Source organism: Canis lupus, chromosome 2 (genome assembly GCF_011100685.1).
Source record: "Canis lupus familiaris isolate Mischka breed German Shepherd chromosome 2, alternate assembly UU_Cfam_GSD_1.0, whole genome shotgun sequence".
NCBI lineage: Eukaryota > Metazoa > Chordata > Mammalia > Carnivora > Canidae > Canis > Canis lupus.
This window is the reverse complement of record NC_049223.1, coordinates 43,990,603-44,018,554: the sequence shown is the minus strand read 5'-3', so window position 1 is coordinate 44,018,554 and position 27,952 is coordinate 43,990,603. Positions and strand designations below refer to the sequence as shown.

The following is a 27,952-nucleotide window of genomic DNA, read 5'->3' as shown; positions in this document are numbered from 1 at the left end:
ACTATGAATGGAGTAAGGTCCTCTTCAGATTGTTGAAGAAGCCTTGATAAAAGACTACAGCTACCCAGCTAGAACCACCATTTCTCAGTTCTCCTCACACAGAACCCTGGGGAGGGCCTAGTTGATCTCTGAATGCAAACTATATAGACAAATGCATAAATGTGGGTTCCTGCATGAAGCACCTGAAGGTGGAATATGTTTAAACTCCAGGCAGAAGTGTCTCTGACATGAGACTAGCAAATTTGACACAAGTATGGATTTACTCTATTGTATGGATGCAGACAGATGACAGGAAGGCTAAGTGGTTATCAGAGAGCTTCCTCTGGAATATAGTTCACTAGTTCTCTGGGCTCAAGGGAAGAAGGGTTGGAACATCTGCTTTGCTTCTAACCCTTTCATTTGATTGGAAACATTGATCATTAAATACTACATTGTGATAAAGTAGTTATCAGGAAGCAACATGTAGATTATTAGCTCATGCAGTTTATGAGCCACGGGGTAAACAAGACAGACAGGAATGAGTCCAAGAGAGCTTGGGGAAGCACTCTAGGCACAGCAATGTGTGGGCTATGCAGTCCAACCAAAGTGGGGTCTTGGTTCTACCACCTACTAGCTGAATGACCTATAGCAAACTGTTCAGCTCTCTGAAGTTCCCCTTCTATATCAGTCAAATGGGAGTTAAAATATCTTCTATAAAGACTATTGATGTGGATAAATGAGATAAGTAATGCCTATTATCTGAGGGCAGAGGTCTACCCATGTGAAAAGAAATGCAGTTGATGAAGCAAGCAAATATGCAGTGGTTGGACTAAATACCTGTATCAGTTCCTGAGAATGGAAATAGTTGTAAAACGACCCATTTCAGCAGACTCACCAGCAACTGGTTTTAAACTTCTAAAAACTCTATTTTGTTATGTATTCATGAGATATGCTAAAATCATTAGCAAGCCATACCTAACTAACAATTGTGGAGAAAAGGGATTGGTAAGAAATCGCTTTTGTATGTATGCCCTCATCTTTTCCCAAGTGTTTTGTCACCAGTACGAGTATTTCTTGCTACTTTTTTTGTTTGTGTTTACATTTAACAGTGTTGAACTGATACCAAACGTAGGAGGAGAAGTTGGTAGGAGCGTGGTTTTTCCTCATGCTCTGTCCTCTCCATACACACACACACACACACACACACACCCCTCAGAGACAGTATCATGGACATACACACATAGATACATACAACTACCTATGAGACTGTCTTAACCCAACACATAATTTCATTTAAATTATTAAGAGCTACAAGGGATTCCAAATGATTTCCATAAGAATATCAGCTATACTTGATTTTTAAAAATTACAGATCAAATTTTTCTTAAGTATTTGGAAACAATTTTTGGAATCCCGCTATGCTTTTGTTTCTATTTGACATTAGATTGTACTGCTTTACACACCAAAAAGCATCATGGATATCATGCAGTTTACTTGATTCAAATTTGGTAAATTTTTATAGCTATCAGGACAGTCAATATGAGACTGTTCAAAACCGGATACTTGTCAATTCATTTCAATAAAACAATAGATCTGTAACTATTTCTATAGCTGGATAGCATACAGACTGTTACAAAGAGGTGGGGGAAATCTGCATTTCATCTGTGATCTAAGACAGTGAAAATATGGCAGGGAAACAAACAAGACAGAGAACTCTCCTTATATAGAGAATAGAAGCAATGGAATGAGGCAGTGATGATAATGACTGAGTGAGCAATCTATGACAGAATGACTCCCAAGCGAATCACACCAAAAAGGCAGCAGCCCGCTGATTGGAGAGCACCACCTTGAACCACAAAGCTTGCATATTTCCATAGTGAGAAAGAATCAAGACATGAAGACAGAACCTGAAAAGACTAAACACAGAAATATAAGAGTTATTCCAATACCATGTATTGTATCTGACTCATGAGTTTATAAACGTGTGAGGAAAGTCCCATCCCTGCATTTGACTGCCATCATACGTACACAGAGAGAAGAGCACACTTGTGAACATTCTGGAGAAAATATTGTTCTGTTGACTCCTATTCTGTCTTCTTCTCCTGACTCCACAATGATCTTTGTCCTTGCTGTAATTATGTCCCCAAATGTTGTACATGCTGCCTTCCTTAGTGCATAGCTCCACACGATTTCTCTCTAATGCTGCAAGGAGAAATTTATTCCACTTCCCTCAGTTGTTAAATTATGTGGAAAGCTCCACTGTTGATGGTGAACATAGGAAAGACTGGCAACTGGAAATGATCTTATGGACCAAGCAGGAGCTCTGGGCCAAAATCAACATGTTGGGAGGATTAAATGAGATAATGTCTGTGAAAGTGCTTGTAAACTGGAGTACACTAACAAGTGTTCAGAAGATACAGTAGGTGAAACCTAATAGATGCAAATTCTTACATGCATATTACAATAAATTCATTGTGTGAGTGTCAAGTGAGAGAGACCTGGCTAGAGACCATTTTGATAGAAACCAGGAGTCTGACTCGGCTGCTGGAAAGTCTTACATCATCTGCAATTACAGGTAAGTAGATCACACCTGGCTATGGTGTTTATTTCTGGGAGTCACATTTTTATTGCATATGGACAAACTGGACCCTGTCCCCCTCACAGACCAGAGTTCAAGTAAATGGGAGGTTGGAAACTTTGTCATTTGAGAAATGGTTGAAAGAGATGGAAATAAAGATTTCTTCTCAAATGTTTGAAGAGAACAGTTAGAGTGGAGTATGAGAAAACAGAGCAAGATGGGAGTAAAAGTTACATGGAGGCAGATTTCAGCTCAATATAAAAAAATATACACTCCAATCATGAGAACTTTCTACAACTATGTAATGGATTACCCTTTTCCTTATTTCCTTAATTACTACATTGACCTTTCAGAGAAGATTCTAAGTAGCTACTATGTCATGAAAAGTACTTCCTCCACAGAACTGCCATGTTCTACAGCACATGCCCCATTGGCCATGGATGATTGGAATAGGGATGGGCATCTAACCCAAAGGTTCCAACTAGTGAGGTACCTGAGCCTGAAATACCAGTCTAATGGGGCCCTCTATTTAGGATAATGGTTAATAAAACTGATCAGATCCTTTCTCTTTGAAAATTTGATGTCTATAGTTACATAAAAATACCTGCCAGCTGATAGGAAGAAGAATAACAGCAGAAAAAAATGAGAACAAAAGGAGAGAAAGATAAAGAGCAAGAGAAAAGCTGAGACCACTGGGGCCTAGGTAGAGGGGGAAAGTCACAATCAGTGACCCAGAGCACCCACTGAAAAACCATTGGGTTAATCTTGTATGTTAGTGGATGCTAGAGCTGGGCTGTGTTGGGACTACTATTTGATTGTCTGATGAGGAAGCCTGGCTGCAGTGTTGACTGTATCACCCATGGTTCAGCTGATAAGACTTTCCTCTTCTCTCTCTTTCTGAGTTCTTATACTCGGTCCTAGACATGAGCATGTTTCAGAGTAACTTTTCAACTCAGGAAGCCTAACATTATTACAGTATAGTAGTATCAACAAAGAAAAGGAAGAAAAAAATCATCAAAAATCTACCCTAGATTAAAAAAAAAAAAAACTGTTAGAATTTGCCATGTGTGCCCTTAGGCCTTTATACACGTGTGTATGTATTGCTTCATGCAGGACTCACAAATGCAAACACACACATATGCATTTACAAAGGGGTCATATGATGCATACAGTCTAGAATGTGACATTTTTTACTCAAGTTAACATTATAATCTTTCTTTACCTTGAAATGTGTCTTTTTAAATAATTGTATAGTATTTCCTTATATCATTGTATCACAATTTTTTCTATCTTTTCTTTTTTCTTGAGTATAGTTAACACACAATGTTATATTAGTTTACACAAGATGTACAACTTAGTGATTTGACAAGTTTATACATTGTGCTATGTTCACCACAAGTTAGCTACTACCTGTCCTGTTATATCCCTATTATAATACAAATGACTGTGGCCCTTAGGTTGTGCCTTTTATTCCCATGTATCACAATTTACTTTTAAAATCTATTTTTTGTACATTTAAGTTGTTTCTAATTTTTCCTATCATAAAGCATTGTGTTGAATGTGTGCTTATAGTTCAACTTTGTGCACCCAGTGACAAGTTTTTAAGATGGTATCAAAAGATATGAGTATGTTTAAGATATTGGATTCAGACTGCCAAATCTCCCTTTAAAATCTTTTATCAATTTCCACTTCCAGCTGTAGGTGTTCTTGGACTAGAGAGTACTCCTGACTTAAAAAAAAAAAAAAAAAAAAAAAAAAGGCTAAAGTGATGATCATGTTTTAGAAAAATTTTGGAAATTTTTTTCTGAATTTGCATGATGGGTTGATATAATTAATATCTAACATTAAATACTATGTCACACAGCTAAAAATATGATTTAAAATATCACCAATGACTAAGTTCATAATTTTTCAGTAATATTTTACAAGTAATGAACTTCAGTCTTGATATTCCAGAGTTCTCTTATTAATACTTAAGATTTTTTTGAGTTTTTTTTTACTTATTTATTCATGACAGACACAGAGAACGAGGCAAAGACTTAGGCAGAGGGCGAAGCAGGCTCCCCATGGGGAGCCTGATGTAGGACTCGATCCCAGGATCGTGGGATCATGAGCTAAGCCAAAGGCAGACACTCAACCACTGAGCCACCCAGGCATCCCCAATACTTAAGATGTCAACACTATAATCATCTGAGAATAGAATTCAGATTAGATTGCCTTGTATCAGTGAGTTTTTGAGCCTTGTAGCAATGTTTCACAGGGACAATTCTATTATTGAACAAATCATTATAATAGAAGTCTCAGCTGAGATTCTGATTGACCCGAACACATTGTTAACAAATAGTTACAAACAGTAATGAAAATTTATATCCAAGATCATGCATGTATCACAATAAGTAATCAATAAGCACATACTGAATACATGGATGATTAAATTAGTATTATTACTTGAGATGTGGGAGGTGTGTGCATGTAATGATTATATATTTTTTGCTAGTAACAAAAAGTCTCTAGTGTATAAAATAAGATAAAATATATTTATCTTTGATTACATTCCACAAAAACTAAGGTGGTGGTTTAGCTATCTGAGTAAATTTAAAAGACAATCTAACTATTTACTAATAGGCAAACAAGAGTTGTCCTTCCTTTGAGATAATGAATGTTTTAAATTTGAAAGGAGAAAGCAAGAAATCACCTCTTTTGGAAGCATAGATGTAGAGAAATAAAAGAAGTTGTAGTCTCAAGGAAACAAAATTCAAAAGAGGTCTTTTCCTTATGCAAGAGCTATGATATTGATGAATTCATATAGGTAGAAATGCTTATTCTTCATATTTTCTAAATTCAAATTGATTTACTTTTATTTCTGGATTTACTCTTCATCCTGAAATATCCAAAGAAATAAGGAAAAATGTTTGAAAAAATGGTTTACAAGACCTTGAGACATGGGAAATAAGCAAGATGAGACCAGCTTAGTATTTTGAGAGTTTCCAGACTCTGGTACAGGTAGAGTCTGGGATCTTTTATGCTGAAGGGATAGTGCACAAAGTCCTGGGATACCAAGAGGGCTAGAATCACAGAACAGAATACCAGAGAGGAGATAGCTATATGGGGAACCCTGCAGATCTATAAAGGTCTGCATTTGTGTATTCAACAAAGTGATGATGGTGGATCAAGTCTAGAAAAAGAATCAACTAAAAGGATTAAAAGGAATACTACCTTGAGCTTACATAGCATTGAGAATAGTAGCTTCTCCACAGGGTTAGAGTATTCACTGGGGTCTTGCCTCTACAGTGTGGGATAATTAGCACTAGACTCGATGCTGCCTCACTCATACCTAGCAAACCTTAAAAGCAAGACCAAAAACTGAACTAAACTAAAATTTTCCAAGTAACTTAACTGCATCTCAAAACAAAGCTTGAGGTATATAGAAATACAAAAAGATATAGCACTCAATAAGATCGAATTCAGTATATGTGGTATCTAATTAAAGATTACCAGGAATAAAAGAAGAAAGAATATGACCAATAATGAAGGGGTAGGGAGAAATAAATGATCAAAAGCAACCAAGAGCTAACACAGATGACAGAATTATCAGACAACTTTGTTAATACAAAGTAATTATAGCTCATCCTTTTTTAAACAGTCAAGTAGTGATATGGAAAATATAGAGTTCCAAACTTCTACAGTTGAAAACAATAATGAATGAGAAGAAAAATACATTGGGTAGGATTAACACATGATTAGTCATTATAGAAGAAAAAATTAGTATACTTGAAGACATAGCAATGGAGCAATTCTATACAATCTGAAAAATACATTAAACATTTATTTTAAAGATTTTATTTATTTATTCATGAGACACACAGAGAGAGAGAGAGAGAGAGAGAGAGAGAGGCAGAGACACAGGCAGAGGGAGAAGCAGGCTCCATGCAGGGAGCCCGATGTGGGACTAGATCTTGGGACTCCAGAATCATGCCCTGGGCGGAAGGCAGGCACCAAACCACTGAGCCACCCAGGCATCCCCCACATTAAAAAATTTAATTGAAAAATAACCATAAGTTTAATAATAAACTTACGGGCAATTTCAAGCAGTCTAATATAATGTAATTGGAATTCTCAAAGTAGAATTGAAAGGAGGCAGAAAAAAAAATTGAAGAAATAATGACCAAAACATCTACAAATTTTACACAAATGCTAGTTTTTTATTTTTAATTTAATTCCACTGTGGTCAGATAGCATACTATGACTGGGTAACTTTTATATTTATTGAAACTTATTTTATGGCCCACCCAGAATATGCCTTTCTAGGTAAATGTTTCAAGTGTATTCTAAAAGAATATGTGTTATGCTCTTTTGGGGTATAATATTCTATAAATGACAATTAGGTCAAGTTGTATTGACATTGTCTATATTTATTTGCAAGTGGTAACATCATCTTTGTAAAAAATCCAATGGAATCTACAAAAGGCTACTAGAACAAATAAGTGAATTTAAAAGAGTTGAAGGATACAAAATCAATATAAAATATACACTAGCAATATTTTTATACACTAGCAATGAACAATATGACATAAAAGTTTTAAAAGATACCACTGACAAGAGCATCAAAAATATGAGCTACTTAGGGATAAGATGGGCAAAATACATGTAAGATCTATTTCATGTATACATGAAATTGTAAAACATTGCTTAGAGAAATTTTAAAAGGCCTAAATAAATAAGAGAGATTATATCTTATTCATAAATGAACATACTTAATCGTTTTTTAAATGTCAGTTCTCCTCAAATACCTACAGAATCCATGAAGTCCTAGCAGGCCTTTCAGAAATGCCAAGTATCTAGAACAGCCAAAGCAACTTTGGAAAAAAAGAACAAAATTGTAGGACTCAAATGATCTGATTACAAGACTTATTATAAAGCTACAATAAAAAAGATAGTGTAGTATTGACATCAAAATGGCCAAGTAGATCAACGGAACAGAACAGAGAGTCCAGAAATACACTCATTCATATACATAGACAAATGACTTTTGACCACACTGCCAATGAAATTCTGTAGAAACAGAACAATCATTCCTGCTATGATGCCATTTTAAATGAGTACAGCTGTACAAAGTGTGTCAGATTCAAGCTAAAAGAATGTGATCGGCTTGCCATTCACACTGCTAGTCTTGGTTTGGGATTTTTTTGTCATCTAAAGGATAGTCTTTGCTGAAGAAAAACTTCCTAGCAGAACTAAGCTGCTGTTAAAATAGAGATCATTCTTCTGCATCTAGACATTTTATATGTGGAAGGAGAGAGCTTCCTTTGCATGTCTGAGCTATAAAGCTCACCATCTCTGTCTCCAAACTGCTATAAATGCTTTTAAGAGCATAGTATGGAATGGCCCCAAAGACAGCCAGGGCTAGTTTGTATTTGTTAGAAATTGTAATACCAGTTTTCCAAATGAACAACAGATTCACAAATTCTCTGTCCCTGAAAATGTTCCCATTTCTGCTTTGAAGGGATGTATCAGATCTAGCCCATAAGAAACAGAAGAGATTTGTGAAGAACAGCTTGGGTATAAAGGGAAGAATTGCCTTCCAATGCAGAAGTCTCCACTTCGGAGCCACAGAGTGCCTCATGTTGAAATACAATAGCCACACTGGAAATAGGTTACATATGGGAATATATTTTTTTCCAGAGCAATCTACTGCCTCCTCAAATTGACTCCAGAAGTGACATAGGCATCTGTTATTTCCTTTTTAACATCCTGTCCTCTTTGTTTTATGCCCAACTTCTAACCATGCTCTATAAAATGAAGGTGCTAGTGCTATTATAAATCTGCTAACCACAGAGACAATTGGAGAGACCCACTTTAATGATAATCCTTCCATGACATGTGATGTTACTGTTCAGTTGAAAAAAAAAAATCCCTGAGGGTGAAAGTGGGGTAAACTCAGGACATGGCAAGTAGTAAGTATGTCACAAGACACCACTTTACAGAGCTCTAGTATTAGAAATTTGAAGTATCGTGAATCTGTGCATCACTTGTAAAGTCAGGGACCATGAAGGCCATTTAAAAATCTATAATCTCTTTTTAATAGGAAAGCCAATTGACTAAGAAGTAGATAAATCCAACATTTTATTTGGCATGAATTTTGTTGGTCTTTTGGCACAGACTACAGTGTTTTGGTCAACTCTTAGCAAAAGTAGAAATTCATAGAATCACATTGTCCATTTTTGTGTAGGATTAATTTCCTGGTACATCTATCATCTACAACCAAGATTTGTTGCTCTCTTACTCCCCAGGTTCAACTCCATTTAGAGGCAGATTTTGATTGATTTGATTCCCCTTTTATTAGGAAAGCATTATATGATTTCTTAGCCATGCAGAAAAAGTGCTCATAGCAGTAAACAGAAATCTTGACCATATTTTTTTTCCTTTTATTTTTTTAAGACAAAGTGGTGCTTCTTGGATGCAGATTCCACTTTTGTGTCTTAAATGTCAGTACAATAGGCTTTCTCACTTATATTTTGAAGGAAACTAATTTTCAGGACAGTGTTTAAAATGAAACAGCCAGAAGTGGTTATAATTCTAACCATTCTAATATTGTAGAGGTAAACAATTACAGATTCTCTCTCCCTCCCCCTTCCTACCCTCCTCTGTCTGTACTAGATCCTAATCAATGAGCTCTACATTAATTAATGCATTTCATCCTTGGAACAATCCTTTTTGGTAGGTAGTCTGAATTTCTTCTTTTCTTCTTCTTCTTCTTCTTCTTCTTCTTCTTCTTCTTCTTCTTCTTCTTCTTCTTCTTCTTCTTCCTTCTCCTTCTCCTTCTCCTTCTCCTTCTCCTTCTCCTTCTTCTTTCACATAATAAAATTGAAGCACTGAGAAGTTACGAAAACTATAAGGAGTCAAACAGCAACAAAGAATGATGTCACCTAAGCAGTCTGACTCCAGAAACCATACTTATAACTGGACACTATAGAGGCTCTTGCAGATGAGAAATCTTTTATTAGATATGTGATTTGTGAATATCATCTCCCATTCAATGGCTTATATTTACAATCTCCTAACAGAATCTTTCAAAGAGTAGCAGTTTTTAATTATGAAGAAGTCTGAATTATCATTTTTAAAATGTATTTTGGTTTTTGGTGTCATATATAAAAAAATCTTTCACTAATCCACGGTCACCAAAGTTTTTTCCTATTTTCTTCTAGCAGTTATATAGTTTTAGGTTTGAAAGCTTTGTGACTCATTTTTTTTTAAAGATTTATTTATTTTAGAGAGAGAGAGCATGTATGGAAAGTGCAAAAGGAGAGAGGGAATCTCAAGCAGACTCCACTCTGAGCATGGAGTTCCAGTCATGGCTCAATCCTGTGACTCTGAGATCATGACCTGAGCCAAAAGCAAGAGTCAGTGTCAACTGACTAAGACCCAGGCATCCAAGTTCTGTGACAAATTGTGAATAACTTGTTTATGTGGTGGGAGGTATTCATCAAAGTGTACTTCTATATTTTTTGCATATGGATATCCAATTGTTCAAGCATAATTTGTTGAAAAGACTGTTCTGGGGATGCCTGGGTGGCTCATTGGTTGAGCACCTGCTTTTGGCCCAGGTCATGATCCTGGGGTCTCAGGATTGAGTCCCACATCAGGCTCCCCACAGGGAGCCTGCTTCTCCCTCTGCCTGTGTCTCTGCCTCTCTCTCTCTGTCTCTCTCATGAATGAATAAATAAAACCTTTTTAAAAAAATAAAATAAAATGGCAACATAGCAAACATTTCTCATTTATTCAGTAAATCAACACATACTAAGTACTTACTAAGTACCTGGCACCATTCTTCAACAATGAATAGTACAGTGCTAACTCTTAAGGAGTTAATGATCAATGGCAGTGATTTTTAACAGTGGAACTTTTTCTGACTAATGGGGTTTATGTTATTCTTGAGGGTGTTAAAAGACAGAGAGGGAGAAAGAGAGAGAGAGAGAGAGAGAGAGAGAGATTGATAAAGAGGAAAGAGAGACCAGTTGTGAATCTTAGATCCCAAGAGAATGTCAATGGGTCTTTAAGATGGATAGGTAAGGCCAGCCCTAATCTGTCCATTCTCTATTTGAGAAATCCTCAGTCTACTCAAAGAGAAGGAGGGGCAGTGCCAAGGCTTTTTGAAAATTTCCATGTGGGTCAATCTCTACAGAGCTTTCCCACCTTCTTGCATAAACATACACAGAAGCCCTGTCCAGCCTTAAGTAACCAGGCACCTCTTCTTTGGGTGTGAGGACTGAAGTCAGTATTGTAGTGTCTCAGGAATTTTGAATTGGCAGAAATGGTCAGGGAAACCACCACAGAGATTTCACAGTTGCATGACTATTGCCAATGCAGTGACTCATTCACCTCAGAATGCATTGCAAATCATGAGGTCAACTTCAGAGCAGGCAATAGCAGTCAGCCAGAGAACCCATCAGTGGGAGATAAATCCTTCAGAGTGAATCTTTCCAGTGAAATGTAGTCAAAGAAAACTACAGCCAGAGAAAATATATCAGACCTTTACCACAGACTTATGAATAGAACCAACTTAGCTGGGATAGGCGAGCTCATATGGACTTTAAGAGCCTGAATAAAAATAAACATATTTGTTTTTTCCACTACAGATATAAATAAGTTTATAGGAGAAAAGCAAACACAGACATATAAAAGAAACTGAATGATCTTATGGAGAAACTTTGACTTTCTCTTATGCTCTGTAGTACAATTTGTTCCGCCATTCTAGCAATTGACATGTCTATTAGCGGGATCCATATGCTTTCTCAGTGCCATTGTTAAGTTATGTCCTTCAAATATTTCACCCTCTTAAATCTTCTGAATCAGCAAATCAAATGTCTGATGCCACCCTAGGGTCAATGCCACCCTGACTACTGGGAGACTCTACCTTATGGAAAATTGGGACGATATTTGACAGAAGACTCTTGAGGTTCTCCCAAGCTGTTTTTGAGATACTTCCTTAATTGATGAGTGACAATTTTTTTAAATAACCAAGATACAGAAAGATTTTATGATAAAATAATTTCAAGATAAAGTAATGTTTCCTGAGTTGTCAGATTGGGGGTGGCAAGCTAGGGAATGCTAGGGCCATGAACTTTTAGAAAAATAATGGAAATGGCCTCTATTATTTGAAGTTTGCTTTTCGTAACCAAATCTTGCTGGTACAGGCTCTTTGTGCGTACCAGGCAACATTACCAAGTAAGGAGACAAAAAATTTGCTGACTGTATGCTCCACCCACTAGAAGATGGATTTCATGTAGGCAGAGATTTTTATTGTTTCATTCACAGCCATACACTCAGTACCTGGAACAATGACAATGCATATTGCATGGTATGTACCCAATAAATATTTGTGAATGCACTGAATAAATTAAGTGGCAATTTGTATGTGATTCAATTTGCCAAAGAAATACGTAGAAGTTTAACTTCTGTCTAATTAATGCCTCTTTAAAATTTGAAGGACTCACAGATCCAAGCTGCTGTGACACAGGCTTTTTTCTGATATTTGCATGTTTCTTTTCAGTCATATGCCTGTAGGATTTTTATTACCAAGCTTGGAATGGAAAATAGTGTAGCCCAAGCTAAAAACACTCCTTGGGAATTTTAAATTGACTTCAGTAGGTCGCCAAGGGAAGCAAAATCAGAGGGAGGGTGTTTAATAAATTGAGGCTAGAAGTAAAGTCAGTAGAATCAAAATCATATCAGGATGGAGGCTGAAAGGTGAATTTGAGCTTTGTCTTTATAGAAGCCTTAGATCATTTGAGTTAAAGATGAGAGAGGACCTCTGGTTACTTCTCTATTGAGAGTAAGAGAACAGAGGGGCACCTGGGTGGCTTAGCAGTTGAGAGGTTGAGGGTCTACCTTCAGCTCAGGTCATGATCCCGGGGTCCTGGGATCGAGTCCCACATCAGGCTCCTTGCAGGGAGCCTGCTTCTCCCTCTGCCTGTGTCTCTCATGAATAAATAAATGAAATATTTAAAAAGAGAGAGAGAGAGAGAGAGTAAGAGAAGAGAGTAAAAGCTAGCCACTGATACTGGGGTGTGGGGCATAGCAATCCAGGTAAAATAATTACCTAATAGGAGCTGATGAAAAAACTCTGTGATTATTAGTTCAGCCTTTATTTTTTGCAGCCAGTGAGTCTTGGAAAAAAATCCTCATGCACGAATTTCAAGTTTTCTATTAGACCTAAATGCTTTGTAAGTAATGTATTCCACAAAAGTAGATAAATAAAATAAACATAAAACACACACACATACATGAAACCTGTAAATTCTACAAGGTAAATTCCCTCCAAGTTTGCGGCTTTTACTACGAGTGATCATTCATGCCAAGATTATCTTGGAGGCAAAAGTCCCCAGCTGTTGAAAAATCAGCTTGGGGATTTTCGACTAAAAGTTTGTGGTATGTCATCTAAGTGCCAACTCATTTACTCCCTGTGTGAAACCTTTACTCTTCTTTGGATCAGGCAAGGTCTCTATTCAGTTATATTTATTCGCGTTATCTTTTTAGTCCACTGACCAACTCTCAAACCCTCTTCCAAAGACTTCGAGGCAGAAAGTTAAAGGAGAAGAGATGAGAACTCTATGAAATGTGTCATATATATCTGCGAGTAATTCTACTAATTAGGAAATGCCTTCTTAACAGGGAAAAAAAAAAAACCCACAAAGAAATCCAAATCAAAACTGCTCTCCCCTTGCCCTCCATGGAGGATAGCTTTTAAAAACAGCATCTATTTGAAGTATCTACTTATAATTACTGTCAGTTATCAATTCTTAGTTGGTCCCCCTTAGCAACATTTTTGCCCTAGGTTAGCTGGAAATGCATCTTTAAGCACATGGATTAGAAAGTAGAACTACACAAAGCAACAATTAAATAGAAGTCATTTCATCAAATATAATTATTTTTTAAATAATCCTGGCAAATGATATAGACACCATATATATTTTTTTAAATTCAAACCAATAGTCATCCATTACCCTACTGCCCTTAAAAATTCACTCGCTGGTTTATATTTTTACTCCCAGAATTTTACATTCTTTTGAAAGCAAAATTGTCCCCCTGGCACTAACTATAATATTTTAAAATATTGAGTTAATCTTTGACCTTCACTCAGGGAGTGACGAAATAATCACAAAAATAGTATGTGGTTGTCTTATGAGATAGAAAAATGAATTCTTTATGTCATCTGAGCAATGGCATACTGTAATACTTTTCAGGGCTTTCTTTTCAAAACAGCAGGCTGCAACCTACATACATATATATATATTGATCTTTATCAATATAAACATATAAATATAGATATATAGATACATCTCCAACAGTAAAGAGAATCATTCAGAAAAGGATTTTGCAAAACTGTAGTCTCAAACCAGCCAGTGTTTTATCTTCTGTCCACAGAAATGACAACCGCTCAATTTTCTCAAGGCTCCCCTGGCTTTCCCCAGTACATTTATTTCATTTAATGATAGGCATGTAGGAAAGAAAGCTTGGTTCATATTGTGAATGGAAAACCACACATAGCTTTTTGAAAAATCATTTAAGTAAGCCGATAGCCCAGAGGCAAGACATTGATCAGATTTCCCATTGTAAACAAAAGCATCTGACTTCTTTCCAACTGTCTCCCAAAGAGTCCCATAACAAATAAGACACTCTGGATTCACACATAATATATCCTTCTAAATCTTTTCTGGATTTAAGAAGAGCTATATCATAAAGTGAAACATGAACCAGCTACCTTTCATTTCAGGAAATTATGTGAAGTGATTTCCAAGACAATTCCAACAGATGTAGGAGCCTCCAAACAATCTTCCTTAGTGGCAGCCACCCTTCCCTTTGAGCGTATCTACGTATTTCTCTTCATGGACAATGAGTCTCTTCCTCTTACTTTTTTTTTTTTTTTCCCTTCAAGTCAATTCAGCCCAATTCTCAATTATTTATTAAGGCCTTAGGTATAAAACATACTTTAAGGATTTTAAATATTAATAAAGCATCATTTCCTCGCTGGAATTAAAGACCCTTCAGAAAGTGAATTCTGTGAATACAACAGAGATAGAAATGGAAAGGAGGCTTACGAGAGACTTTGAGAAGGTAGACTTTAGAGGATGAGCTCCCCAAGGATGGAGCCAGGATCTTCCTATTTGTTTATAGGGCCAGTGGCAAAACTATGAACACAGGCCCACATGTCATATGTCTGAATATATAAAAGTTAATAACTTGTACTCTCAAATGGAGATTTAATATACTAACTAAACTCTTACCTTGACATATTTACCTTTAAACAAAAAAATTGGAAAAAATAATGTTATGTTTTTATAACTCTAGGTTTATAAAACATAAAATTATATAGGTCTATAAAAACATAGGTATGTTTTTAAATGATTAAAAGTCAGCATAATTTAAAAGATAACTAAATTTGCTTGTTTTTGCATATACTGAGTAATTTAATGGACTAGCAATTAGATGAGTAATAAAGTATATATATATATAATTCAAAAACTAGTATATTTTTTTTTATTTTTCTTGCCTTTATTTCAACAAGAATTATGTTGCTCGGGACACCTGGGTGGCTCAGCAGTTGAACGTAGGTCTACCTCAGATCTACCTGAGAGCATGATCCCAGAGTTCAGGGATTAATCCCACATCGGGCTCCCTGCAGGGACCCTGCTTCTCCCTTTGCCTGTCTCTGCCTCCCTCTGTATCTCTCATGAATAAATAAATAAAATCTTTAAAAAAAAAAAAAGAATTATGTTGCTCAAAAAACATCTTTTTTTTTCTTTTACATAATTTGTGTTCTATTGACATCAGTGGTCTAAAGGGTTAAAAATGTAAATACATAGGTTCCAAAATTTGAATGTATTTTTGTCAAAATTGCATATAACAGCAAATATAAATAAGTGAAGGTATTTCTCAGATATAATTTCATAAATATTATTTTTCTTATAAAATATTTAAAAGTATAGGTACTATAATTGATGAATATCAAATTTTAAATTATGATTATTTCAGTAAAACTAGAGATCCTCATTTAATTTAGAAAACAATGTAATTTATTCTTATAAAGGATTTTTATAAAAATATGACGATTGGAAATTTTAGTGATCAACCTTCATCTAGTTGCTAATGTAAAGAATTGGCTTCATATGTTATAGTGAGACCTATAAGTACACTCACCTAGGAGTAATATGAATTATTTAATATGATAAGATGATCTTCATTACCATATCCAACTGTGATAAATGATGTGTTAACTTAAGAGTATCTCCCAAACCATGAATTATAAATGATAAGAAGTGGAAAAATGGTTGCTCAGCACTAGTGGGAAAAAAACAGTTGGCTGTGTTAAAATTTATTGCATTCATGCCATCTGAGAAAAAAAATTATAAGTTAAAATAACTTGTATTTTTCATCTTTAAGAGCTTTCACTGCTCATATCCTCCCCATATGCCAAAAGAGTGTCCATATTCAACATGACAGGGACACAACCCAACAATTTTAGAGGCTTTGGAGCATTTTTTCCCTCAAGGCAATAGGGGCAAGATATATGAAGAAGCATTTCTTTGGGCCATAAAAACATCTGTGCAGGTGCTGAACTCTGGACCCCAAGTAAAAGAGATGCTTATGAACTTTAAAATAATTCAGAATGTGGATTTATGACATACAGGGTTCTCAAAAGCTTAAAGGCTCAAGGCAGAAATATCCTTAACCCAAATCCAAGGCATTACTATCTAGCACCTATCACACTGTCTCATACACATGGTAGGGTGTAATCAATGTAGTTGTTAAGGAATTTCATGACTAATTACACAGGCCTGGGGTGAGGAACACATAAAGGAATAAATTACAGTGGTGATGTTAACACCTGATGATAGGGAGGTTTCATAATTTCAGAAAAAATAGTATAGTAGAAAAGCTAAATATATCTCTAAACATTGTAAATTTGAGGTAGAGGTAAAATTTCTCAGAAGTTCTGTTAAGTAACTGGACATCTTGAGCTGGATCAAAATAAAATAATAAGGGCTGAATTATCAAGAATCATGTCTTCATTTTTTTTGGAAAAAATGAAAGTACAAAATATCCCAGTAAATAACACAAAGGATGCCCAATTTAATAATGTGGACAAAAGTGGGCATTTACTTCTTTTCTCTCTAAGATTGAGAATTAAAAATGAAATTAAAATTCTATTCTTAGTAAAAATGGTAAACATTAAATGTAGATCCACAGGGTAGTTTTAAGGGGTATTCACACGATGGGAATGAAGCAAAGGCACACACAGAGAATCAGGCAAGAGAAATTATGGCAGCAAGACTCAGGAAAAAGGGTACCTGGGTGGCTCAGTGGTTGAGCATCTACCTTTGGCTCAGGGAATAACTCCGGAGTCCTGAGATTGAGCCCACCATGGGGTTCCTCCCAGGGAGTCTGCTTCTCCTGCCTGTGTCTCTGCCTCTCTCTGTGTGTGTCTCTCATAAATAAATAAATAAAATCTTTAAAAAAAAAAAGACTCAGGAAAAAAACAGTAAAGATAGTTTTTTAAGAGAAAATAACTTGAGTTGTGACTGCTAAAGACTTTGTCTTTACCAGCAGGACAGCAGTACACACACTGCAGGAAGAACCAAGTAAGGGTGGACCTAAAAATGTTATTGCACGGACAAGTTCTATTTTCAGGAAGCTGTCTGTCTCCAAATCAACAAAGTGGAAGAGGGACCTTACGTTGTCAACAGTCTGAAACCTGGAGAGAAGTAATTGCTCTATGAACACCCCACAAACCCAAGGATGTTTAAACTAATCCCAGTTAGTCTGGAATATAATGACGACCCCTCCATCATACATATTTTCTACCGATACCAGGTGCGGGACAACATTACTTGCTTTAGAGGTGCAGAGTGAACATACTATATCAGACAGTATCTATATAAATGCCATGGAAATGCAGAAATAAAAATATGAAACAAAAGTGAAATAAAGGAAATCCACCAAAAAAATGGGACAAATAAAAATTAGCACAAAATCTTCTGTTAGGTATAGTCCCCCAAATTACTGAATTACACATCCCTATAAAAAAGATTGCATGTGTGTAAGGAGTAGCTGTTGACACTAAAGGAGACAATGTTTGTGAACTAAAAGCTCAGAAAGAGATTACACGCACAAAATAGATAAATGAAGACAAAAGTGGAAGCTACACGTAAGAGAATGGATATTATTTAAAAAATAATAATGGAAGGAGATAACTGATGTGAAAAATAAAAAGTAAATCATGATAGTTTAAAATTTGAGAGAAAAAGACAAGAGGGATAGATAAAGAGGCTTTAACATATACATAACTGGAATACCCCCCCAAAAAATATAAAAACAATTAAATGGCACATTTATATAATATTTCAAGAAAACATTTCTAAAATTCCAGTTCAGTACTGATGGGGGACATCATATTCTAGGGAACAGTGACCCAGGTAAGTCGACACGAGTTGTATCACAGATGAAATGTTTTCAGATATAAAGAAAGACTTCTTCACAAAGTCAAGAAAACAAACAAAAAATAACCAAATGATTATTAAGCGCATGAAAGTTTTCTCCTCTTAAGATAAGGGAAATCCAAATCAGAATTGCATTGGACATATAATTTCCCACTTACAACACTGGAGAAGAAATGGATAATGCACCCTGTTGGTGATGGTGCAGAGAAACATGAACACTTACATGTGTCCAACCAAGTGTAAATCAATATGCATACCACCTGGACACAACAATTTCTCTTCCTGGAATTTATCCTATAAATATAATTCTATAAATCGGTGATAACATATGTGTAAGTCATTCTTTTCAGCACTTATAACAGAAAACAAGACAACACACATACACACCCCATAATATACACACACATCATATAATTAAATACCATACAGTCACCAAAATGAATGAAGAAGCTCTTTATATACGAACATAAAATGATCTTCAAGACATATTGTGAAAAAAACTAAGGTGTGGAACAACTCATAAGGTCTGCTATCCTTTGATTGGAAATCAATGAAAGAAGATCTGTGTTTGCATACATGAGTGTGCTGTTTCTACCCTTGTGAACCTCAGGAAGTATACATACAACTGGTAATACAACTTGCCTCTGGAGAGAGGATCAGGGAAGAGCTAAAGAATAAATAGATGTGAGGTAGAAAATTTGGAAACCGCATTAAAACTTTTATATGCATGTTACTCAGATTTGGTAAGTAGTCATTTACTAGAGGAAATAAAAATTACAGCATCCTGAATAATTTAATGTGGATCAAGCAACAATCTATAGCTTAGAAAAAGTTGATTATACCAGCACTGCCCAGCAGAACTTTCTGCAATGACGGAAAGGTTCTATAATGCTGCATTGACCACCATGGCAACCACAAACCACATGTAGCTATAACTATTAAGCACTTGAAATTGGCTAGTGTAACCAAGGAACTGAATTTCTTCTTTAATTTTCTTTAATTTTAATTTCCACGGCTATATATGGCTAATGGCCAACATATTGCAGTGCGGAGCTTGAGACTAAAATGAAAACACTGAGCTCTAAGTACTAAAATACTAAGCTCTGAAGCCAAAAGCCATCGTTGACACAAACAATTTAGATTGTTTCCACTCTCTGTATAATAGCACAGTCTTTAGCCAGGTAGCTTTGTTTCAAACTCTTCTTTTTTCTTTTAAAAAGCTGACTTATTTATTTAAATAATCTCCACACCCAGCATGGGGCTTGAACTCACAATCGGAGATCAAGAGTCACTGGTTCCGCTGACAGTCCCAGCCAGGCACCCCTCAAACTCTTCTAATCCATAAAGCCTCAGCTGAACCACACATTATCTTTGTAGAAATCAGGAAAAGAGGACGGCTATACAGGCAGATGGCTTGGCCAATGATCACTGGTAGGAGAGGTGAGGCACCCAGACCCGTTCTCTGGGCAGTCACGGTGCCCTGCCCTGGCACGCAGCTCGGTGAGCAGAGCATGAGGTAGGTTCACCATCAACTAATGCCTTTGTGGGTCCTGCTCCTCTCATGCTGTGAAACACCTGTCTGTGATTATACATAGGGGCTCTGCCCATAATCTTTCTCAAAACTGAGGCATGGATGACTATTCAACCAATGAGGACAACCCAGATCAAATCCCTCTTATCACCCCTACTTGTGTTAACCCCTTAAAGTTACAACAGAAACATGACTCCACAATGTGAACTTTATTTCCTCCATAATTAATCTTTTGGTGAGAACCATGGTAATCCCTGCCTCAAGAGACCAGTTTGAAGGTTCCACAAGGTAATTTATGCATAGCACTGAACTACTGTCTAGCCTAGAACGTATGCACAGTAAATCTTAGTACTTCTTCCACATGGATGTGGTGGTTATTATGTTAAAAGGATACTAAATTCATGAGTTTGCCAACTGCCACCTAGGTGCTGAGTGAAGTGTGTACAAATCCCTGCTGACATCACGGGAAGTAGGGCCTGAGAATAACTGGAAGCCCATGGGTGCTCATGTATATGAATGGGGCAGGGGGAGTCCACTGACTTGCATTAACCATGACACAGGTTACAGCTGTACCTTCTGACTTTCCTTGTTTAGTCAGTAACACCAAAAAATTTCCATCAACCCACATGGTGCTTTTGCCTGACATCTGTGCCATGTTTAAATTAATCCCTTTTTAAAGAGGAGGAAATTGAGGCTGAAATTATTTAAGTGATTACCCAAAATCACACAGCTTGGGGCAGAAGCCAGTTCTTGTTACTCTAAGTTGAATATTTGTTTGGCCAACCTCCAGTTGTCTAAAAACAAGAAGCCAGTCTGTCATAATTAATACCACTGATCCAAACAGAGTACGAATTAGGAAGTTTGTCTTTAACTCAATCAGTCACCAAACTCCTCTCATTAGAATTTATTTTGAGACAAAACTTTACCCTCACAGACCTCCTGAACTCACAGTAGAAGAGGTCATAAAACCCACGCTGCTCAATTTACATGAGTGCGAGTGATTCATCCAGAATGAGTCATCATTTCCCTTGTTGGATCTTCTAATGACCAATGTCACACATGAGAAATAACTGGGCAAGCTACAGCTAAGGATTATTTCTTTATAGGAGAAATGGGAGACAAAACAAGTTTCTTAAAGGACAGATCCTTGGACCTCTCATTCAAATGCAAGGAAAGAAAGATGTATCTTTTGATATATTCCATTAAGTCCCACTGTCCCAAATAAAGCCACCAACACAGCACATCCACTGTTTGTTAATGCATATATAAATTATTATTTTGGTCTTTTTTGACTCAAACAAGGGAACTAAGAAGGTTGTCTAATCTATTTCAGGTCCTAAATTAAATATAACCAATTTAAAATTAATCAACGCAGAATTTATAAATAAAACAAGACTCAGTTGAGCTGGTAACACTTCCTCTCTGTCTCCCACTCTCTAAAGTGTTGAAAGCTAACCTTTAGGCCTAAAAATAGGGCAGGCTTGCTGAGTCACTAATAAATTTCAGCTCTACACCTCATAAAAAGACAAAATGCTCTACAACAATACTCAGGCTTCCTGAGTCCACACTCTTGTGAAACTAGACTCAAATGCCATGATGGTTCCAGAAAACTATTCCTGGCACATTGGAACAATGTCAGTGCCTTCAAGGCTCCCACTCACTTTGGCACAGAGAGGGGACTTTCCTCCTTATAGAAGTAGAAATGAGGTTGCTTACCTTAGCTCCATCAGTCACCATATCCCCCTTTTTAGTGATTTATTCTTATGGTTACTCAGAAATTCAGACTCAGGAAGTCTGGAAGGGACCCAGAAGTCAGAATATCCAGGTTCCTAATCATATACCTGAAAATAACAAATTCAGGACTGTCAACAACAGTCTCATATATAACTAGTAAAGTTTCCTTTTAACTGTCCCAGGTGTCTTTATCCTATAATTTCTCAACAGCATGGCAATATGAAATCCAGTAAATAATATAAAGTGGCATTATATTGCATGCATTCATTCATTTAAAAAATATTCAGCTCATTTGTGCAAGCTCTTGTTCTAGGTGCTGAGTATACAATAAGGAACACAATTGACATGCTTTCTGCCTTCTCAGGACTTAGTTTAGTGGGTCACACAAAAAATAAGAAAGGCAATTATTATTGTGTGATATTTATGTATGAGAGAAGTACAAGAGTGTTACAGAAAAACATGGGCAGGGAAATCATTAGAAAGGAGGAAGCAAAATCCCTAACCTTGATTTGGACATGAAGGAGAGCTTTCTAGAGAAAGCAATATCTAAACTATGACCTGAATGATGAGCTAAGAGTAATCTATTAATGGGGATGAGGGCAAAACAGAAGAGTTTCCCAAGCAAATTCAAAGACCTAGAAGTGAAATAAAACATATTGGATAAACCAAAGTCCATTCAGTCTAGCAGGAGACCGGATAGGCCAGGATAGCATGGAAAACCATCGGGTTAGAGAAGCAAGCAAGAATCAGATTATAAAATATAGTTATGAGCTGCATTAAAGAGTTTGGACTTTTGTCTAAGAGCTTTTAACAGAGAATTTTAACATCTAAGAAAGATCATTGAGATTACATTATGTGTGGGGAAAGAATTAGAAGAGACAAGATTTAAAGCAAGGATACCAGTTATGGAAGGGCAGCTCAGACATCCAGGAAAGTAATGCGGTCATCTGAATTAAAAGGGAATGCATTGGGAATGCATTGACAAGTACTTATGCACTTGAACAGAGAGAACTGTGTTTTTACCAGGGCAAACAGGAGTGTACCCAAGGACTTATTCCTCTCTTGCCCCATGGCCCATAAATTTGGGAGATCACAGACCAATCCATCAACAAGGCTCCCAGGATAAACCACTCAACCTCCAATGCTGTCGGGTTGGAGTCTTCTGAATTTATGAGATGAAGCCTAAAGAAGCCTTCCTCTCTCACTAGCATTCATCCTACAGTTATTTCCTGGGGGTCTGCTCTATTTCAAGCATTAATCCAGGTCTTTGGAATAGAAGTAAAAAGGACACAGTATCCACACTTAAAGATACCTGTATTATAGACAAGACAGATCTGTAAACAGGTAATTATAAAACAATGTCGTAAGTGAAGTGATAGTTGCTCTGACCGAGAATATGGAAACACATAATCCAACTAAGGAAATCATTAAAGTCTTCGTGGGTGGCTTCACTGAATGCTTCCAGGGCTGATTCATAAAAAAAAAAAAAAAAAAAAAAAAAAGTTTAAAAATAAAAAATAATAAAAAAGTAGGAATAGACAGAAGAAAAGGGGAGGAAGGAAAAATGGCATCAAAGATATAAGGCATGAAAGTAAAGAATAGCATGGCAACTGCACAAGGAATATAAGCAATAGAGTGCAAATGAAGCAAGAAATGAGAAACAGAGTTTTGTAGGATAAAGCTCAGGAAGTTCATAGGGAGGGCCTACTGGGCTATGGTAAGAAGCTGAGATTTTTATCCACTGGAAAATGGGGAGTCATTGAAAATAACAACAAGAACAAAAAACAAAAGAATCAGATTTATATTTCAGGTACTCATATTGTGGTATCTCTACAGACAGTGTCATTGGATGGAGCATATCTAAAGGCAAGGATGGAGGGTAGGAGGCTCTTCAAGTAGCCAGAAAGAGAAATGACAACAGTCCAACCAAGGCTGGTAACAATAAGGATGGAGAGCAAAATGAATGAGAGAACTGCCTAGAATAAAATATCAGCAAAATTTTGTAATGCATTAGATTGGAGTTGGTAAAATCACAGGAGAAAACAAAGGGCAATTAGTTTCTAACTATGTACAATTGAGATAGACAATACTGTAGACGTATTATTTTGCATACTGAGTTAGAATAGTCTAGGTAGCATATAAATGGAGAGATAGCATGTTGATTATATATATGAGTCCAGATCATCAACGTGATAGAGAATTTGCAGTTATTAGCATATGAGTGGCATTAAAAATCTTAAGAACAAATGGAAGCATCTATTGCTCTTTTATCAATTGGACCAAATACATATTAAGGGCTTTGTATGCATATAGTATCATTACATAGAGTGAGAAGAACTGAGAAGAACTGGGACAGGAACAGAGGAACACTGATAGCTAACAAGACTAACATTCAAGAAGTGAAAGAAGGCAGAGAATTCTGCAAATGAAACAGCGGAGAAACCATCAGGGCATTTTCAAGGAGAGACAAGGGCGTGGATATTACAGAGGTCAAGAGAGCAAAGATCAAGATCAGTAATTCCAGTAAAATAAGAACTAAAAATGATCTTTTACTTGACACTGTGAAACTTTTAGATGCTGCAGGTGAGAGAATTAACACAAGAGCAGTCATTGGCAGAAATAGGCCAGTCAGGCAGCCCGGTTGGCTCAGTGGTTTTGCACTGCCTTCAGCCCAGGGCCTGATCCTGGAGATCTGGGATCGAGTCCCACGTCGGGCTCCCTGCATGGAGCCTGCTTCTCCCTCTGCCTGTGTCTCTGCCTCTCTCTCTCTCTCTCTCTCTGTCTGTCTCTCATGAATAAATAAAATCTTTAAACAAGAAAGTATGAAAGAAAAGAAAGAAAGAAAGAAAGAAAGAAAGAAAGAAAGAAAGAAGAAAGAAAAAAAAGAAAGAAAGAAAGAAAGAAAGAAAGAGAAAGAAAGAAAGAAAGAAAGAAAGAAAGAAAGAAAGAAAGAAAGAAAGAAAGAAAAAGAAAGAAAAAAATAGGCCAGTCAAATCAGCCTCCAATGTACACCAATGGCTAATTACCTTAGAGCTCCCAGATGCTGGCCCCTGGTCTGCTACAACTACAACAAAGTATATTGGGTCATAAGCATTAGTTGTTACATGCCTTCTTCAGAAAGGTAAGTGTTTGAAGTAGATAAATGTTAAAAACTATGCTTAAAAGATTCTATGATTGTTAAAATGCATAATCTTCCCAGATCTGTCCTGTTACAAATCAAAGCAACCTCATTCTCCTCATTATTGAATCTAGTTGATGCAGGAGAAAGAATGGGAAAATAAGTTCAGATACCAACAGAATCTACAGAATTTATTCCTGCACTTTTAATAGCAAAAAGGGAGGAGTATGGATGGCAAGGGATACCAGCCCTATCTCAACAATTTTGTCTGAATCTGTTCAGTTCTTATGTTTGGAGAGAGTTTGTAGGATGAGAAATATCTATGTCATATTATGCCTTAAGTGTTCTCTTATACAATGCAAGAACTTAAATGAATAATTTTATTTGTCCTTTGAAGCCAGTCAAAATGAAGGAACTCTCCAAGGTAATGTTGAAGAAAAAGACACTCTCCTATAACATGGCAAGAGCACTGAACCAAGAGTAAAGAAAACAAGTCCTCGGCCGGTACTAACCTGTCTAGTAGTCTTAGGTAATCCATTTAACCCTCTGGATCTTAGATTTCTCATCTACAGATTCTGGTTGGACTAGATAACCTCTCAATCCTTCCATTAGTCATATGATTACAGGTGTGATTACACATTATGATATTCAAATCCATTATCTCATAGGACACCTCAAGGACTCCAGGAAGGCATGTGGCCTACTCTTATTTTGGAAAGTTTTGTAGTCCTTCAAGATAGGAAAGCAAAGTAAGACTAGGAACTTTTGTTTTCCTGCAAGATGAGAAAACTCATTTATAAATCTGAGCCAACACATGTCAGTCTCATAGTAAAGGGTCTCCTAGGAATTGACTTCATCTGGAAAATTAAAGATCCCCTGAGGAACACAGAACCTTTATCAAAAGTTTTGTTCTGAAATACCTAAGTCACTGTCATACTGTTTGAAATGCGTATCTCATTAAATCACAAACCCTGAGTTGGGCCTGAGAGAGATTTTCATGAGTGGAATTGCAATGTTCTGATAGCCCTTTGTTAGGAGACCTCAGAGAGTTTCAAATAATTAAAGCATTTACACTTCAGAAGCAGGAAATAGACTGAAAGACTTTCAAATATATCTTGTTTTCGCAGTCTTATCAGAAGGTTGACACAAAGCAGTGGAAGAACAAAAAGAGATAATTACCTAGAAACATTTGGACATAAAATTAAGGAACCCAATCATTCAGCATCTGGAAATTCTATTTTAAATTTTAATTTTCATGTACAAGTAACACCAGTGCATTTTAAAATACTGAGAAATAGAAGGGGGGCACTTTTTATCTCCCTTTTGCCCTTTCCCAAAAATCAGACAAATAACATGAAGGAGGGAATAGAAGAGGACAGAAAAGACTGTCATTTACTTGAAAAACATACCAAGGATGCATATAAGAGATACCATTTATGAAACACATCTTGTACCTGGAACTGGAAAACCCAATCATAACCCTTTCTAGATACAACCTAAAATAGTTCTAAGATCAAGTAAGCTTAGTCCATAATCTCCTCAGGCCTTCAGTGACTACCCAAAATATAAGTATTTGTTAAATGTTATAGGGAGACCTACATATCACAGGGGAAAGAGACAGAAGAATAAACATTAATATGAGCTATTCAAATTAGTATGAGAAAATGGGTCACTTTATGAAGGCTGTTGGAAAGAAATATCTGTAATACTGTAAGTTTTACTTTTTTTTTTTTTTTTTTAGTTTATTTATTTGAGAGAGAGAAAGAGTAGAGGAGGAACACAAGGACAGGGAGAGACTCCCCTCGAGCCCAAGGTGGGGCTCAATCTCAAGACTCTGAGATCATGACCTGAGCTAAAATCAAGTGAGCAATCCAAACCAAACGTTGGCAATCTTCTCATTATGTTCACAAACTGCTTTCCTACCTCATTTCTTTTGGAATTCTCCTATCATATCCTATCCCTCCCCATACTCCAACCACACAAAATTCCTTATTATTTTTCATTTCAGTCTAAGTGTCTGAAAAGGCCTTTACAACAGGGGATGTGAGAGGGGGCAGATGATTCAGCAGGATCCACAGGAGGCTGGGTAGGTATGTAGCAAAGTAGGACTAGGAAAGCAAAGAATCTCTAACAGGATGCAGTCCCCAGCAAGTAACCTTCCAAAGGTAACCGTTGCTCAGTTCCAGTGAGAATTTGGGAGAGAATATAAAACACAACTCAGGGTTATCACATTTGAAAAGTAGGGGGCTGGAGTATTTATTCTCCAGCCCCAACCATCATTGGTTGAAGGATGTTCCCAAAGGCATGAATTCCACTTGCTGGGTGGCCAGGTCAAGGGAAAGTCTTCAAGTAAATGTGCTTAGGAAAGCATAGAAAATGAGCTTATGTACTGACCTTTGGGTGCTGAGAGGATATGAATGGGCAAAGGCAATGTGATGCATTTCTCAAAAACACTACATACATTACAACTCTCATACCAATGTACATGCTGTTCCTTCTGCCTAAAGTATTGACATATTCTTCATTTTCCTCCTCCATCATTAAACACTAAGTGATTTATTTTTCAAAATTCAGTCTAAATGCCAAATCATTTTGTGACGTCAAGGTCATTTAACAGTTTTGCTCTATGGAAAAAGAATATAATAGCTAACATTCACTCAGTGCTTTTGAAGTACTTCAGCACCTTGGGAGGGGTGTACTACTAATACTTCCATTGTTCTGTGAAAAAACAAAGTAATGGTGCCTGAGATTTCAAAGATACCAGGTAATAGAGCCATAATTCAACTCAAGGTAGTCTGTTTCTAGAACTCATGATCTAAGACGCAATACCCCCGGAGACATAGAAGATGTAGCCAGCTGCCCTCAGAAAGTTTAGCATCTAGTTGGAAATATAGGTTATTCACATATAAAGATAAGGTGTATCTTTAACAAATGACAAATCAGTAAAATGCATACCAAGTGTTCTTTTGTACACCTCAGGAAAAAAAGATTGGAAGGAATGAACCAGAAAACAACAGTCTGAGATAAAGAGGTAGAAAATGTAAAAGAGAAATTAGGGGCAGAAATAAGAAACACTAACATGCAACAACCAGAAGTTGTGTAAAACAGAAAGCATTGGAAAAGGCACCACTCAAGCACAAAATGGTGGTTAATTTCATAAAATTGATTAAAGGCATATTTCTCTGATGAAGAAGCAAATTGGGTGCCAATAAAAAGAAAGAAATATAAATCCACACTCAGACACGTCTGCAGTAAAACTGGAGAACACCAAAGATGAAGAGATTTTTTTAAATAATCCGAGATCAAAGGCAGATTAAAAGGAACAAGAAGTAGACTGACAGCAGGCTTCCCAAGAACAATCACAGAAGTCAAAAGGCAAAGGGATATTTCAAAGTGCTGAGAGAAAATAACTGTCAATTTAAAATTAACTGCTCAGCTTAATTGTCATTTAGGGACATAGAAATACTTAAAAAAAGAAAGACAACACTAAACACTAAGTGGCCCTCTGTGAAAGA

The 27,952-nt window shown here is 36.5% G+C and overlaps 1 long non-coding RNA gene across 6 annotated transcripts in view; it reads right to left on the bottom strand.

The window, feature by feature from the left end:
- LOC106557902 overlaps positions 1 to 27,952 on the bottom strand; it is a 402,448-nt gene that overhangs the window by 42,862 nt on the left and 331,634 nt on the right. For all 6 annotated transcript variants that reach the window (XR_005355540.1, XR_005355539.1, XR_005355541.1 and 3 more), the window contains one exon: positions 21,302 to 21,426. This is a non-coding gene — a long non-coding RNA (uncharacterized LOC106557902). The remainder of the gene's footprint in view (positions 1 to 21,301; positions 21,427 to 27,952) is intronic.